The sequence below is a fragment of the Prionailurus viverrinus genome, chromosome A3 (genome assembly GCF_022837055.1).
Source record: "Prionailurus viverrinus isolate Anna chromosome A3, UM_Priviv_1.0, whole genome shotgun sequence".
In the NCBI taxonomy this organism is placed as follows: Eukaryota; Metazoa; Chordata; class Mammalia; order Carnivora; family Felidae; genus Prionailurus; species Prionailurus viverrinus.
The window spans coordinates 65,276,216-65,289,340 of record NC_062563.1 but is presented as its reverse complement, the minus strand read 5'-3'; the positions used below and the strand labels follow the sequence as shown (position 1 = coordinate 65,289,340).

Genomic DNA, 13,125 nt, shown 5'->3' with positions numbered 1-13,125 from the left:
CGTCAGGCTCTGGGCTGATGGCTCGGAGCCTGGAGCCTGTTTCCGATTCTGTGTCTCCCTCTCTCTCTGCCCCTCCCCCGTTCATGCTCTGTCTCTCTTTGTCCCAAAAATAAATAAAAACATTAAAAAAAAAATTTTAAAAAAAAAAGATGATACAACTTTAGAGATCATCTAACCTAGTGGTTCTGAACCCTGGCTACAGATTAAAACTATCAGGGCTGCTTTTAAAATTGAACTGATGTCTGGGCCTCACCCACCAACTGGTTCAGATTCAGTTGGGCTTCAGCGTTTTAAAATATGCATATTTCTTAGTAGTGAAGAAACTTGACTTCACAAATTGGGTCTGAAGGAGTAGATCATAGCTGGCTGTGCCCTAATGAGGAACTATTTTGAGGGTTCTTGAAATATCACGGGCAGACTATCCAAGGACTCAGAGCACTGGAAAAGGGGAAGGTTTCCTAAAGGGAAAATGAGGATTCACCTAAGGGAAAAGGAGGGAAGGGCAGGCACTCAGAAGGGCCAGCTTGTACATCTGAGGATAGACATCGCTTCTCTTCTGTCAGGAAAAGCCAGGAGCTGATCTGTGAGGGCAGTTTTGGTATTATGACTCCAGATGGGAGTGGAAGGTACAGTGTGTGTTTTGAGGTTTTTCCTGTGGAGAGTTTCTTAAACCTCAGACCTGACTGTCAAAGAACACAGACGAAGTATGAAGCGCATGAGAGATGTGTTTGACACAATAGGGTCAGAAAAGTTCAAGGTGCCTTCTCTCCTGGCATGTTTGGCAGGAATGCTAAAATACAATGAGGGGACTAGAAACCTTATGACAGTAAAAGTTGAAGGCTTCATTTTTTGGGTACAGTATGACTTGCTGTCAGGCCTGTGATTTGGTAGCTTTGATGCAAATATATAATAAATCTCACCTCTTTTCTGAAATCTGAAGAGGTTTCTGCATATAAATAAAACCATGAGTGCGATAAAATTGCTTTTGATCTCACATGAAAGGTGTTAGGAATTTTCAGACTATTATCATAATTAAAGTGCTCGGGATGAAAAAAAAAAAAAACTCTACGTGAGTATCTCTCCCCCCTGTCCTATCTTAAAAGGTATTTCTGGAGAAAAGCACACTCAGCCACTTCCGTATTGTTTTGACCCTACTTTGTAGTTTGAAGAAATGTTACAGCTTTCAGTGACAGCAGGAAAATACTCTTGTCATTGAAAACACTACAAACCACACATGGCATTGGAATTTGCAAAAATGAACCAGGTTTCTTCTCACAGTCTTGGCTGAAATTGATGACTTCTAAAGAACTCATTTTTGTCAGTAAAGGAATCGCCTGGAGACCGTCTTTCCCTCTTTTCCAGCATCTGCTTCTTAATCTGTCTGTGGGGTCATGGTGCCTGACTTGCTCTTTCTACAGGTTTTTTTTTAAATGGCTTTTTGGGGCATCTGGGTGGCTCAGTTGGTTGAGCGTCCAACTCTTGATTTCAGCCTAGCCCCACCTTAGGCTCCACGCCAAGCATGGAGCCTGCTTGAGATTCTCTCTCTCTCCCTCTGCCTCTTCCCCACTTGCACTATGCCTCTCTAAAACCAAAAAATAAAATAAAATAAAATTGCTTTTTGCATTTGCTTTATTTGTATTAACAAATACCCACATGTACTTACACCTGGCATATCACAATGGCTGTCTCACGGGTCACCCCAGCTCCATCCCGCCTGCTCCAATCATCCCATGCTCTCTCAAGACTTAATAGTTAGAAGTCTGACTCTGCATGTGCCACAGCTCCACTCAGAATATTTAAGGGATTTCCTTTTGTTTAGAGAATAATGCTCAAAGCCCTTAGCCTGGCCTTCAAGACCCTCTATAAATCTACTCTGTTATCTCTGGTGCTCACCTCATGTGAAAACTTGGATCCAACTTTGCTGCTTTGCTTGCTCCTGTTCCCATTTTTGGCACCTTGACTTTAATCCTGCCAGAAATGTCTTCCTCCCTCTGGTATAATTCCTACAAGTCCAGCTCACTTCCACCTCCGCCGGGAAGCTTCCCCCAGTGACTCTATCCAAATCCCTTGAACTTTAGTGGGAGTTACTTGATACTTAGCAAAACCTGACCTAGATTTTTCATTTTTATGTGTGTGCCTTATTTTCCTTTCTAGAGGGTAAATTTTTATTCATTTGTTTAGCAAATGTTTATTGTGGGTCAACCATGTGTGAGGCCCTGAGTTCCACATAGGATAAAGCATTGATTAAGACAGATATGGTCCCTGCCCTAAGGAGCTTACATTCTAGCGAGGAACAATTACCATTCAGTGTGCCAAGTACTATTTAGGGGACGGGACTGGGTACCATGGGAGAATGTAAGAGACCCATTTGAACATACACAGAAGGGTCAGGAAGACCTCCTAGAAAAGGCAGTGCCCTAAGCAAGACTTAAAGGGTGAGTAGGAATTAGCTAGGCAAGAATGTTGGGGAAGACTGTTTCGGCAGAGAGAATAGCATGTGTTAGTCTTGGAACTGAAAAAAATCAAAAGAGCAGAATGGCTGGGCACAGAGAAGACAGGAGAAATGGTTTGAACATTTTGGGGGGATAAGTAGTGGCCTAGCCCTGAGCCTTGTGTTCATTCTGACATTGGGTGCTTTTTAAGCATTTTACTCTTTGGGATGGTTTCCCCTTCAAGGAACAAGACCAGCAATGGAGATCTCTTATTTTCTCATACAACATGAAATACAGAGAGGTGATTCTTGGGCTGATTCATTCAATAGTTCAGTCACGTCTGGGCTCTGAGTCCACGCCTCTAAGCTTTCCCTGATTTTTCCTCTGTGATCATGAAATAGTGTCCACAGCTTCAAACAGCATACCCTCACATGGCAGAAAGATAGAGAGGGTGGAAGGGGGAAAAGTATCTTCTGCATCCTTCTTTTCATCATGTGGGAAAGTCTTTCCAAGACTCTTCCTTGGATTCATTCTAATATTTTTGGTACAGATAGGACCAATGCCTACTTTTAAACCAATCACTTGCAAAGGGAATCAGATTTCTATGGTCGGCTTAAACCAAACATGATTCATCTGAAACTGGAGGAAGACAAATCTTTCCTAAAGACATTGTCACCCAATACTTGCTCAATATTCAAGTTTTTTAGCAGGGAAAAAAGAAGTGATTGCCTTTGGAGAGACAACCAACAGTGTCTGCCACTTAGCATCTCTATACCAAAGGCCTAGCAGAGGGAAAGGCATGCTTACTTCCAGGCCTAAAAACTATTTGCATCCATTTTTACTGTCACATACAAGATATCTGGCTTTCAACAAAAATTATGAAACATACAAGGGAAAGACAGTATCCAGAGACAAAGCAAGCAAGAGGGTCAGACTCAGATATAACACAGGTGTTGGATTGATCAGACAGAATTTTAAAAAACTGTTGTTTATATGTTAAAAGTAATAATGGAACAGATGGATAATGCACAGTAGCAGATGGGTAATTTTGGTAGAGAGATGGAAATAATAAGAAAGTTATCAAATTGAAGTGTTAGGAATGAAGGACACAGCAACAGAGTTGAAGAATGCTTTCAACTGGCTCATTAGTAAACTTGATACAAGCAAGAAAAGAATCATTGAACATGAAGATCTATTTTCATGAAATTACCCAAATGGAAGCACACACATGAGTGAAAGAAAGAAAAACAGAACAGACAATGACGAACTCTGAGGGACGATATCAAATAGTCTAATATATGTGTAAATTACAATTTTAGAAAGAGAAAAGAGAGAAAAGGCAAAAGAAATATTTAAGGAAATAATGGCTGAGAAGTTTCCAAAGTTAATTATGAACATCACCCCTGGATCTAAAAAGCTCAGAGAGCACCAAGCAGAGTAAGCACAAAAGCAAAACAGAATAACCTAGGCATATAATATTCAAACTGTTGAAAGCCAAGGATGAAGAGAAAAGTTGAAGGCAATAGGAGGGAAAAGACGTTATATGCAGAGGAGCAAATATTTAAAAATTACAACAGACTTCTTGTCAGAAAATATGAAAGCCAGAAGATGATGGAGTGACATCTTTAAACTGCTAGAGGTGGAGGGTGGGGGGAACCTCTGTGAAGCAGAATTTCATATCCAGTGAAAATATTTTTCAAAAATTAAAAGGGACACCTGGGTGACTCAGTCGGTTATGTGTCCAAAATCGAGTGATTTCAGCTCAAGTCATGAATTCATGGTTGTGGGATCGAGCCCCACATCGGGCTCTATGCTGAACGTGGAACTTGCTTGAGATTTTTCTCTCTCCATCCCCCTGTTCCTCTTCCCCAATTCATGCCATCTCTCTCTCAAAAATAAAATTTTTAAAAATTAAGGGAAAAAATACTTTCTCAGCCAAACCAAAGTATTGTTGATTACAAGAGGTGGAAATAGTATCCCACTACTGTTTAATTCTATACTAGTGAGCAGTGAAGCTGATTTTTTTGTGTTTAGTATTGACTTGTAGTTTGTCTTATATGAACTGCCAATTCACATCTTTCACCCATTTTCTGTTGGGTTGTCTTTCTCTTATAGGTACTCCTTATATATTTTAAATACCAATCCTTTGTTGTATATGTAGCAAATATCTTTTCATGATCTGTTACTTTTGTTTTAGTATGTTTATGAGGACTTCTGCTGACAGAATTTTACAATTAGACAAAATTAAACCTAATCACTTTTTCCTCTGTAGTTTTTGCATGGACTTTCCCAATATCACATTCTCTAAGATTTTCTTCTAAGGATTTATAGTTTTTCATATTGTATAGGTCTTTAATTCTTCTGGAACTTATATTTTTGAGAAGTAAAAAATAATGATATATATGAATTCCTCACAAAGTTAGTAAATTACTCCAATATCATCTTTTTGAATAGTCTATTCTTGCCCTATTGATTTTTTTTTAAATTTTTTTTTCAACGTTTATTTATCATTTGGGGACAGAGAGAGACAGAGCATGAACGGGGGAGGGGCAGAGAGAGAGGGAGACACAGAATCGGAAACAGGCTCCAGGCTCCGAGCCATCAGCCCAGAGCCTGACGCGGGGCTCGAACTCACGGACCGCGAGATCGTGACCTGGTTGAAGTTGGATGCTTAACCGACTGCGCCACCCAGGCGCCCCGCCCTATTGATTTTAAATGCCACATTTATTATAAAATACATTCCCATATATTCATGGCTCAGTTTCTATATTCCATTTTATGTCCCATTGAGCTATTTTGCACCAATGTTACAGTGTTTTATTTCCCGTAGCTTTATATTATATTTTGATGTGGTAGCCAATGGCCAGGCTTGTCCTGCTCAGCTCCTCCCAGGAGATAAATGACATGCCTGCCTGAAATTTTGAAAAAGGAGTCCTGAGAGAGAGCACATGCTCTTTTACATTTCTTTTTTTTTTTTTTTAATTTTTTAAATGTTTTTATTTTATTTTTGAGACAGAAAGAGGGAGACAGAATGTGAGGTGGGGAGGGGCAGAGAGAGAGGGAGACACAGAATCTGAAGCAGGCTCCAGGCTCTGAGCTGTCAGCACAGTTTCTGACACGGGGCTTGAATTCACAAGTTGTGAGACCATGACCTGAGCCGAAGTCGGATGCTTAACCGACTGAGCCACCCAGGCACCCCACATGCTCTTTTATATTTCTAAAGTAGCCCAGCAGACAGTGGGCTCTAGAATGAATGGTAATAATAACCAGGCATCACACACAGCCTGTCATATTGTCTTAAGGCAACCAGGCATGTTTGATGCCTGGTTATTATCATTTAATCTGAGTGCAGTGTAGCAATATGACATTATAGTGATAATAGCAAGCAATTGAACCTGATAATAGGTCTGGATGATGTGGCTTACCAACAGTGGTTTTGTGAAACCATTCTGGAGTTTTGAGGCCTTGTGGCTGGGGGCCTGTGGGCTCCAGAAAACACTGTTCAGGACTTCTCATCACCTGACAGTTTCCTGTCAGGCCAGCACTCAGCCTGTCTCTCATAGTGTGATTAAGGTAAACCCACGGAGCTGTGCTCCTCGAGCTCTCCTCCTTGATGCAATCTCTTATCCAATAAGGTCATTGCAATGCCATGCAATTTGTGTACTCTCTTAGTACCTGAGTGTTCCTTCTTACTCATCTTCAAGCGTAGACTCTATTGGACTCCTTCAGAAATTTACGATAGCATCCTCTCATTTAGAACTTCTTTTTCAGAATCACCTTGGGTAGTTTTTCACGTTTTCTCTTTTAGAAGAATTGTAGAATCAGTTTATAGTTCTTTGAAAAATCCCACCAGGAATTTGATTGTGATTTCCCTGAATGTGTAGATTAACTTGGGGAGAACAATCATCTTTAGATGCCAAGCCTTGCCAAGCAGATATGTGAACATTTTCTTCATTTATTTGGGTTTTCTTTTGTGTCTTTCAGTAAAATTTTAGCATGCTCTCATTTAGATCTTGGATATTTTTTTTTTATTCTTGGGTATTTTGTAGTTTTGTGGTTTTTGTGAATGAGATCTTTTTTCATGAGATTTTATAATAGGTATTGTGGGATACAGACAAGCTGCTGTTTTCATATGTTAACACTGTGCGTGTCCTCCTAAGTGAACTCTGATTGTGGTAGTTTACAGATACTCTTAGATTTTTTTAGATACACAATTATGTTGTTTGCAAATACTGACAGTTTTTGGGTTTTTTTCCCTTTCAAATCCTTATGTCTTATTTATTTCCCTTGTCATTTAATTGGCTAGGACTTGTAGGTCAATGTCAAAATAGCTATGGGGATCCCTGTCTTGTTCCTAATATCTATAGGAATAATTCTTTTATTTCATTATTAGGTATGATATTTGCTGTAGGTTTCTGGTTGACATTATCAAGAAAAGAAAATTTTCTTCTATTTTCAACTTGCTAAGAGTTTCTTGGGAATGAGTGTTAAGTTTCATGAAAAAATTTTTCTGCTTCTGTTGAGATAATCATATAATTTTTCTCTTCCAGTCTATTAACAATATTTTGAAGCATTGAACCAACACTGCATTTGAGGCATTAAACACCGTTTGATGTTTCCCTATTGTGGCAATAACACTTTTGGTTTGTTTATAAATACTTAAATAGGACAGACAGTCTTTGGTTTGCCTGAAAACTGCCTGCCTTGAAGGTCTCCCATGAGTCCATTGTTCTATTATTTTTGTCTCTAGCAATTGAGTTTGTGGTCATCCTCTTCAAAAGTTTTATTGCAGATTATTTAGGGGAAACTAAGGATATTTGGGACATATCCTTAACCTTTAAAGTTTGGTCTTGTAGAGGACAACCAGGATATACCAACTGCTGACTGGTGTCAGTCAGAAACACAACCCTACATTTGAGGTGGTTGGTAAAGGGCTGATGCCCCATAACCCATGATAGCTTTGTATATGGTTCATCTCCATGTAAGGAATTATGGAAAAGTACAAATGATTACATAAGAGTAGAGAGGATATACTTCTTTGGAGTCAGTCAATCCAAAATCCAGGACACAGACAGGAGGCCAACGTTCTTTCAGTTTCCATGGCAGCTAGAGGATTTTTATGTTAATAAAGCATAAGCTTCGAGGGCCTCTCACTTAAAGGGGACCTTTCCAAGGCCCTGCTTCTAATTTTGTATTTGTAACTTTATATTCTTTTCCTAAAGAGAGACCGTAAGTTGCATAAGCCTTAGACCCTACAAAACCTGGGTCCATCCCTCATGACAACCCCAGCCATAGCTTTGCATACCAGCCACCAAGCCTGGACCCAGGGCTCTGAAAGCCCTTTCTGGCAACCCTGGTAATTCTCTCAGTTTAGCAATTAGAGTGGGTGGCAGATTAAATTACCTTGTTGCTTCCCAGCTGGGCCAGGAGAACTGTGGCCTGACACAGAAGCCAGTGGATGTCACATGGAACAAGTGCTTGGCCATCTCACACTTTGCTCGCTGTGGGGGCACGTGACCAAATTCATTATTAACGCTGAGCTGATCTGGTTACCTTGATTGACACTAAGTGATTTCAGCCTGGGCTATATTTGTCTTCGTGGGGAAAATGACTGCCGCAGAGCTGAAAGGTTATTTCCCTCCTCAAATACATTTGGGCCTGTCACTGCGGAGTTACGCACCCTGACATCAAAATTGGACCCACGGGCTTTGGAAGACAGCAAATGACATCATGGGCAAAAAATGGTGTCAGCTTCGTTTTGTTTTTTCCTTCTCTTTCTGAACTCTGACAGAGAAGCAGTTTGTCTAGAATTTGCAAGGCTTTCAGGTGAGGAAAAGGAAGAATTTGTAGTAGCAATACGTACTTTGTACACGTGCAAAAATAGTTTCCAGGACATGTTTCTCTGTCTTCGTGGTCTCTCTCTGATACTGTGAAGCTTAGTTACTTTTTTTTTTTTTCAGTTGTGAGGGCTTTGGTGTCTGATTAATAGAACTAATAAATCATTCCCTTACTATTGCATAAAAATCTAACCTCTTACTAGAATACAGTGTTCCTTATGACAACGCCTATTTTTGTTTATAGAACCAAAATGGAAGGTATTACCTACAAGAGACTCCACCCTTAACTCTGATACCCTCTCCCATGGTTGCAAAGCATGTAAGAGAAGCCTCCGAATGACACGATGAGTATTACCTTTACAGTGTTTTGCTATTTGAATTCTGAATGCGTGTGAAAATGCATGTGAGAAATACATCAAACCCAGTAACATGGGTAAAATTGGACGCTGCTAGGCTGTAAACTTCAATTAGTAAATTTAAAGTAGACTGAAGAGAAATTTTAGCTTAAAGACACCAAATGGAGTTGTAGTGGCTTAGAGTGAACTATCGCCCTACCTCATAGGATTTACTTATTTGGGATGAGACAAAAGTTAAGGAATTTAACAAAAAGTTGTATTGATGGCCAGATCCTCTAGACTTGAGGGTAAAAGGAAATGTTTTTTTTAGAAAAAAAAAAAAAACTGCACCGTTTGTCATTGTGTTTCTTATAGCACACAGGTCTGATTCTTTATTGTTGCTGAAGACAGGAGGGACCCTCTTGTGGGATGGTCCACAAAAAGTTGGGTTTGAGGGCAGAGAAGTGACACAGCTCTCTTCTGTATGATTGCAGCAGTGACCCGCCTATAGAAACAGTTCTTATCCCAGACTGAGTCAGGAGGGTGGGGAGGCAGGGCTACAGAATCTGCTCCTCCCATTGGGTCTCTGCCTCCTCTCCAGGGGCAATGACAAAGAGATAGGCTGGCTTCTCATTAGACAGAGAAATAGGAGGGGAGTGTCCACTGACCCAAGGAAAACATCTCATGGTTTCTTTAATATACACTGGCACATAAAAATGCATGTAAACAAGCAGTTTTTATTTGAACATTAAATTTTATTGGTACAGAGATGTGTTTTGTTATACTGGTGACTAATGCCTTTTAAAAATGAGATTTTGGAATGCCATTCTGCTTATGTAACAAGATAAGGAGCTTTTCGAACATTGTTCTGGTACAAACCTCTGTAACAATAGCTGATTAACAACAAGACAACTCGAGGTGCCAAAAATATTTTCTGCAGAGCCCTCTATTAAGCAGAAAAAAGTTTTGGGCTTTTTTTTCTTTATTGATATCCAAATAGTTTTTGTCTGAGAAACTAGACTTCAAAAAGTCATCAGTGTGCAAATATCGGTGAGCAAAATATTTATTTGCATAGATACTGTTTTGTCCCTTTTTCTCTGTCTAATGGAGTCAGTGATTTATCTGAAAACATCTAGTTAAAGATAAACTTATCTGTGAGAGACAGAAGAGGAAAATCCAGAAACGAAAATTAGTAACCATACGAAAAGTTGCTTATTCCCGAAGAAAAAAATTATCGCAACACTGTCTTAGGAAGTCTTGGTTATGGCTCACAGTCACAATTTACATTTTGTAGGAAAGTGCTTTTTTTGTTGTTAAATTTTTTTAATGTTTATTTATTTTTGAGAGAGAGAGAGAGAAAGAGAGAGAGAGAGAGAGAGAGAGAGAGAGAGAGAACCCTCGAGTGAGCACCAGTGGGGGAGGGGCAGAGAGCGAGGGAGACACAGAATCTGAAGCAGGCTCCAGGCTCCAGGCTGTGAGCTGTCAGCACAGAGACCGATGCGGGGCTCAGAGTCACAAACCATGCGGTCACGACCTGAGCTGAAGTTGGACGCTTAACCCACTGAGCCACCCAGGCACCCCTCCCTGCAGGGAAGTGCTTTTTAGACGGCAAATAAATTCCTGGACGTTGGCTATTATGATGATAACAATCGCATTTACGGGAAGTGTGCCTATTCACAGAAACAACAGAAAATGCCCAGGAGGGAAAATACAGAGATACTTTCAACAAAGAAAAAAAATTTTTTTGAAATAATGAATGTGATTGCAGATGAGTATTTCCCCAGGTTGGTCATTTTCTGACGCAGTGAAGTATATGGACAGGTGAGTCCCTGGTCATATTCACCTGAAGCCTCGGGTCAGCCTTCTTGGGCTCCGTGGGGCCCCAGAACCTGGCACCTTGTGGAGGTGTGTGTCATAGCATCTGTCCGGCCTCTGGAAGCTTTGGACTTGAGCCGTCAGGGAGGGTCTCCCCATGTTCACATTTTACAAGGATCCTAAGGTCTGAGGGCATGTATGTTGACACAGAAAAGTGATTAGTTCTCATGATCATGAAGCAAACCTAGAACTTGTTCCATGGAAAAGAGTAGGCTTTTGACCCATCCTCCAAATTTTAAAGTTGTTGTAATTCAGGGCAACCTTGGTTCCCCCAGATTGTCTCTTATTTCTGAGTTGAAGTGATTACAGGCCTAATCTGCATTCTGTCCTGAAACAGAACAAAACATCCTCTGTCTGTTGTACAGTGGGAAGCTCATGGGCTTTGAGCACTGACAACCTGAATTTGAACCTGGGTTCTTAGTAACTGTGTAACTTTGGGCTCATTTGTCTCCACTTCCTCACCTGTAAATGGGAACATGATACTTTCCTTTCCCAATAGCGTGAGGTTTAAATGAGATAATATGTGGAAACTACCCAGCACATAGTAGACACCCAATAAATCCTCATCCCTCCACACTTCTTCAGCAAAGACCTTTGCTGCTTGGATAAATCCAAACTTTCCAGAGGCTGAGGGCTCGTGGCAGTTCTCATAAACTTACAAAAGATTTTCCAGGGTACTTTTGTGTTTCTGGATTGTCAGATCCTATGGGTAGTGTTTTGATGTTGAACCAGCTCTCAAGGTCTCTGCAGTTCTTTATAGGTAGAATATTGCCCTTGAGGGAGGCAGAGCCCAGGTTGGAAAGTCTCTGCAGTAACGTAGAGACTTATGTTGCTGAGCCCCTTTCTAAAAGGAAAAGATGTTATACACACCTGTCTTTAACCCCAGGATCCTCCTGGAAGGAGGAGAGGAGTTCCATATACCCAGTCACTCTGACTCCTTGCTTCAAAGGGATGCTGTGTTAATGGTTGTGCTAATGGCAGAGTTTGTTGGAGAAAGGTTCTTTCAGAGGCAAGGCATTCCCTGAACCCCACAAATGCCACCATATGGAAGGCTGCCTGTTCCACATGAACACTGGGTGAGCTCTGGCTCTGCCACATAGTATAAGAAATCGTGGTCAGTGAACACAGTAGGGATCTTAGCCTGGCCAAATTCAAGGTCATTCATTAATTCAACAAGTATTTCCTGAGTACCTTTCCCTCAGGCTATATAGGTTTTGCTCGTCGTTCCATAGCAACCACACCAAAGGACCCACTGTTTACATCAAGGTATTGATTCAGGGACCCATGGGTGGGTTTTCGAGAGTAGGTGAATCCCCTGAAACTGTGTGCCAAAGAGTACGCGCATGTGTCTGTGCACTTCTGGGAAGAACATCCAGAACTTTCATTAGCTTCTCAGAAAGTTAGGAACCACCTGCTGGATGTGAACTGAATGCTCTCCTGTACTCAGCCAGCACCCATAGGAATCTTGGCTCCAGAGTCCCTCCTGGGCCTCCAGATAGATAAAATATAATGACCAAGGGTGCGCTCGCCATTCCCCAGAAGCCCATGCCAGGTGACTGAGCACCGACTGGTATTGGCTGGACTGCCTTTCAGCCATTGCTACCTGGCCCATCAGAGGCTGGTCTGCATTCAGCTAAAGATAAATCATTTCCAGCCATCTGGAACTAAGCCACATTCTGGGCTATCGCTACAGAAAGAGCACTGAGCTTGGCCATGGAGGGTTGTGCTCCAGGCTGTGCTTGACTTCTCCTCTCTGACTGGGACATGAACGCCTGGCTGCAGGGTTAAGTGTCCCTCTGTCGTTAATGCACCCTGTACATTGCCAGGCACCCAGGAGGTGGTCGGCCCAGGTTCATGGAGTTGAAGTGAAGAGGGAGCTGATAATTCCAAGGGAAAATCAGACCACATAAATAACCATAATGCAAGGTAGAAAGGGATCCATTGCATGAGAGAACTGTAAGTCAGGGGTGTAGGGGCCGCAGCACAGAGGATGACAGGTGATCTTAGTGTAAGGGCTGGGTCAGTTGATGGGAAATCAGAGAAGCGTTTCTGAGGAGGAGACCTACAGGTAGGACTTGAGGCACAGTTGAAGGCAGACAAAGGGATATGCATTTAAGGGAAGGGAGTGTCCTGGGCAGAACAGAGGGTGGGGAGGTGCAGGACAAGACCAAGCCTGGAAGGGAGTGGTCAGATTGGGTGCCTGCTGCTCTGGGTGCCTTCCTCACCCAAGGACTGAGCAATGGGCCTGGCTGTCCCCCTTGGCCAGGCCACTGAGCTGTGGCTGGGTCCTCAGGCCAGGGCAACCCGGCAATGCTCTGTGCTGTGCCAGGTTATGCTCCTTACGGCTAAAGCATCATTGGTCTCAGTGGAAGGTGCTCCTGCCTGTTGGTTCTCAGAGCTCACGTAGATCCCTATCGAAGGCAGGCAGGGAGCAGATCTACAATTACTAAGGCAGCGGATACTCTCTCCCAGGGGATCACATTTCAGCTTATAATGTCGTCATTTATAAGCCCTGTTCATCACTGGTAATGAAATGAAGCTGGGCAGCATTAACTGCATTTGCGATAGGATTTTTTTTTCTCCCCTTCCACTCTGCCCCTCTCACTTCCCTCTCCCACACTTCAGCTTATCTGTCTCCTGCTGATC

At 41.9% G+C, this 13,125-nt stretch overlaps 1 long non-coding RNA gene across 5 annotated transcripts in view; it reads left to right on the top strand.

The window, feature by feature from the left end:
* The window catches only part of LOC125162780 (uncharacterized), a 65,604-nt gene that overhangs the window by 16,649 nt on the left and 35,830 nt on the right, over positions 1-13,125 (top strand). Inside the window, exon 1 of one of the 5 annotated variants that reach the window (XR_007151172.1) lies at positions 8,161-8,588. The exons of the other annotated variants lie outside the window; for them this stretch is intronic. This is a non-coding gene — a long non-coding RNA (uncharacterized LOC125162780). Of the gene's footprint in view, positions 1-8,160; positions 8,589-13,125 lie in introns of those variants that run through there. 5 annotated transcript variants of the gene reach the window in all.